Raw genomic sequence first — 4,752 nt, forward strand, 5'->3', positions numbered from 1 at the left:
ACAACAGCAATGACTGAATCAAACAGTGTATCTAGAATACTGAAATAATACTTTTATGCGATCCAACATAAAATAAAAATACATATTTTGACACATCATCTTTTACTCGTTTGTTCAGTTTCGCAGTTTCTATTAATTCTGCCTTTAATTTGAATAACTCGGAACAAAATCGCAGTGAGATTTTCTCTTTCAAACAATCTAATAAAATCATTTCAGATTAATCAATAATAATCGTTTATAATTATTATTCTGTATTCTACAGTGGAATATTGAAACGCTCTATTGCGATAATAAATAATATTGCACCGAGATGGATAGGTGTACCTACACTCTCGCGAGGCACATGCTCTATTTATAGACGTATGTACCGCGTTAAACGCATAAGTGGGATATCGTGGCTTTCACAGGTGAATCAGCTTATTACATGTAATAACTGCGAACGTTTCACGCGTTGATGTATAGGGTGTCTCTAAATCATCATTTGACCGACAAAAATTCTTTGACGTATTTTTTCCTAATGATAACCTAATTATATTAGATACTAATTAACTAATTATCATTAGGTACAAATATTCATTAACAATATTCAATTAACTTTACATTAAATTTATATTAAAATAAATAATCTTTCTAGAATTAATTGGAAAATCAAGATTTTATATCGAGTATTCATACAATTAAATTTCAATTTGTTTATTCAGAGAGAAGAGAGAGAGAGATTTACAGATCAGATTAATACTTTCGCACTTTTCACGAGAAATATTTTCCTAATTTATTAATAAATTCTTGTTGGCATAAAATCGATTTTAAATACGTTACTCTATTATTGGGAAGAAAATTGTAACAATATCCGAGAAATTTACTTATTTAATTTCATTATATGATTTAAAATATATAGCGTATATATATATATATATAAATAAAATAGATTCTATCCTATTATTACTGCTGCTTTTTGCTAATTAAAGAAAAATTAAATTTAAATGCTATTTTCACAAATATACTTTCCACACAATTTCGTCACGACAGTATAATATAATTAATTACGTAAAGTGTCACGTTAACAGTAATTACACAAAGTGTCGTTTTATCATCAGATTAGTGTAAGTGTCGTTAAACCTGCTAGGTGAGATCTGCGTAATACTTGGGACAGCGTGCCTTCTCGCTCGCGCAATTTGCCACGTGAAGCAAGTACTTTGTGCTCGTAAAACACGGAGGATAACATCTCCAGTCAAAGTCAAGCGAGAAGAACAACGTCTCGCCCCGAAAAGCTCCACAAAGCTGCTCGCCGGCGTATCCGGAATGGAAATGAAACGGAACAGTAAATCGCACGGAAATTCGTAAAGGCACACGAGAGGGAAAACAGAGAAAAGGATTAAGAGACGCGTGTATGAGCAAAACGTGAGCGATATGTAAGAGTGCCGAAACGAAAGCTCGGAAGAACGAACTCGAAACGAACGAACGAAAGGAGCACGGCGGCGGGAAAGCCGAGCCGAGGTCGGGTGTACGAAGAAAAAGAATAAAAAAAAAAAAAAGAAAAGAAAAAGGAAAGAAAAGGAAAATGCAAGAGAGGAGGACCGCAATGCTGCGTGAAATTTTAGCCGTGTTAGAGAAAGCGGCGTTATATGCGAATCTGCACGGGTCCGTCAACACGAGGAGGAGGCAACGTACGTTGACTGGAGCTCGGGAGATCCATTGCTCTAGTTTTAACCCCTTCAGGCACACGGCGGCGAGATCGATGAGGGCTGGTATATTATAGCCGCTCATAATATGCGTTTGTCAGCTGTACGGGGACCGACCGAATGCTTGCAACGGTAAGCTTGAGTTATCCGAATGAGTCATCCTTTTTCACCCGAGTTTCTCGATTGATCGATAGCTTCTTTTTTTCTTTTTTTAATTTTTGTCGATTCACTCTCGAGCGATTATTGAACTATGAGCGAAAATGACCAACAATCATTTTGACTTTCATGATGTCAGAATAGTTATTTTGACTTTCTCTGAAAGAAATGTGATTTGAAATGTTCCTTGGGTAATTGCGAAGGAAATATGCATCGGGATATTAACGCGGATGGTCCTGATTTCACGGCTCTCGTTATTTAGATACAAGCCGATTTTAATCTACAACGTCGATAAAACGAAAAGCAGGGTGGGGTTCGCAGGGCGAACGTTGCCCCGCGACTCGCCCTCGTTCCAACACATTTGCGTCCCTATTACGTCATGTTTGTTATTTATCCGTTACATGTTTGATTCCGATATGATAACGATAATAACGAAGGCGAGGTCGGGGCGGAGTCGGGTGCACTGAACCATTGCCCTCGATATAAAATGCATCGGCATCCCTATTACGTCATGTTGTTATTTACTGGATTTTCTCGTATTTTTCGAGAGGACAGCTCGATCGATTCCGGCTGGTAATGACGACGAGGAAAGATAATTTCGCAATATGTACTCTTCTCGATATAATATATCCCTATTATATCATGTTTATAAAAATTTCTTTTATAAAGCCATTATTTATATTTTTATTAGCGTTTAGGAACGTTTTTTAAACGCTATATTATATATATTTCAATATTATTGATTTCTTAATTAGAAGGAATCTCCTAAAGTTTTTAACGAAACTAATGCCCCTATCTGTAACACTTATTATATTATGCTTATGAAAATTTCTTTTGTTAAAGCCCTTATTTAAATTTTTATGGCGTTTTTAAAGCGCGATTATTAATTTGTTATTAGAAACTCGTCAAAATTGTTTATTAATAAAAAAGATCCACTAATGAAATTAAGGCTCCTATTCTCTCTCGACTCTTAACGACAACATCAATATCAATACGTTATCATTGCGTAGCTTTTATTAAAAGTTACAATTTCCATAACATATAACAATATAGATATATTATATGGAGAAGAGTCGAGAAGAGAGTAAGCCTAAAGATCTTATCGTTATCTTCGATAATTTTCAAGAAGGGGGATAGAAGGATTTTAGATGAGCCCTACTAGCCATAATCTATTGAAATCGTCTACAAGGGTGAGCCCCCGAGAGAACACCCTTCCAATCTCCGTCCTGGGTATACCGAAACAACGCGTCCCCATTACGAGCCAAACGCGCGACAAGGAGGTAGGTACTTCGCGGCTTCGATTCCAATTCATGAGAACGTTAACGAGAAGAGTGAATCCACGGGGCGGGGTCGCCTGAAATGCTCGTTCGCTCGCTCGCTCGCGCGCGCGCGCGCGGAGCCGAAAGAAGTGGACGAAGGGTGGCTATAGCCGGATCGGTGCAGGCGCAAGGGAGGAGCGCGCGAACACGGAGGACGATGAACTCGTGCGGCGGCAGGCAGCTTCCGTCGCCTGGCAACGTCCCCACTTGGTATCCCCCTCCCCCTCCTCCCACCGGGCACAACGTCGAAACATTGGCGCACATGCATGTACACAAACCCCACTGCATCGTGCACTGCACCGTGTATATGCTCATACATGCCGCATGTATGCATTGCACTATGCGCTTGTGATGTTTTCTCTTTCTCTCTCCTTCGCTCAACACTCCTCCCCCTTCTCTCTCTCTCTCTCTCTCTCTCTCTCTCTCTGCTTCTCGCGCTCGCGCGCTCTTTCTTGTCCCCGTCATCGTAGTCACCCTCGTTGATCGTAGTCGTGGCCGCCGTCGTTTGCGCTGATATTGATCGCGCGGGATGGTGCCGTGAACCGCCGCCGACGCCGCCGATGTCGCCGTTTGCGCGATGTAAGAGCGCGCGTATGCATCGCGCCGAAAAACCAGTCTCGATTGCGGAACAGGGTAACAGTCCCTACTGAAGGGAGATGAGGAAAAGAGACAGAGAGAGAGAGAGAGAGAGAGAGAGAGAGAGAGAGAGAGAGAGAGAGAGAGAGAGAGAGAAAGAGCAGAGATGTCTCTGTATGCGGGGCACAGATGTGTCCAGGGTCAAAGTTCGGAACGTTATCGATTAGACTGGACCGTTTACGTTAGGTCCAGGTAAAGCAAGGGCGTTTGAACTGGCGTAGCATCGATCGCTTTTGATTACGTTCTATTTAGAGCAGAAGCTACGGGTCTCTCTTTAAGCTTTCTCGGAAAATTTGCGGAGAGCGAGGTTGTTCAAATTATGATATTGCAATTGGACGAGTCTCTCGCGAGTAGTCATTTTTTTTTTCCGTCGCAATTAACCTTACACACTTATTTTCAGCACTTAAGAGCGACACGTATGGATTATTTATGTTTGATTTGGAGGCTCTTAAAATAGTCGAAAAATTTTGTAAAAATTCACACATTTTCTTTAAGGTCTCTACTGAATTATTCTACTGTGTAGACGTCGAAAAAAAGGTTTGAAAAAGTTCTAAAAATTACACAGGTATATAGAGAGATAAGAACTGTTGAAAATGGCATGGACATAAATAATCCATGTGTGCTGTTGGAGGATTAAGAGAACAAAACGGTTAATCATGGCGCAAAGTATAATTTTTCGTGTTTCTTATTATTTTTCAAAATACGTATGTTTGCGATCTTTGTCTTACTGCAATCAAAATAAAATGAGACATTTAAGTAACATACATAAAAAGAATAAAAATAAAATAATATAACGATGTATAAAATACTCTCTCAAAATCTGTTAATTCATTTTACAATTATAGACTCAAAAAAGGAAATTATATAAAAAATAAATCTTATTAATCACAACGTAAGCAGTTAAACATTTTATGATACTAAGAAATAATGTACAAATATTTAATATATATTCATATATA

The 4,752-nt window shown here is 39.0% G+C and overlaps 1 protein-coding gene across 2 annotated transcripts in view; it reads right to left on the bottom strand.

The window, feature by feature from the left end:
- The window catches only part of LOC108750647 (failed axon connections), a 35,978-nt gene that overhangs the window by 3,020 nt on the left and 28,206 nt on the right, over positions 1-4,752 (bottom strand). The window lies entirely within an intron of this gene.

Source organism: Trachymyrmex septentrionalis, unplaced genomic scaffold (genome assembly GCF_001594115.1).
Source record: "Trachymyrmex septentrionalis isolate Tsep2-gDNA-1 unplaced genomic scaffold, Tsep1.0 scaffold37, whole genome shotgun sequence".
NCBI classification, from domain to species: Eukaryota; Metazoa; Arthropoda; class Insecta; order Hymenoptera; family Formicidae; genus Trachymyrmex; species Trachymyrmex septentrionalis.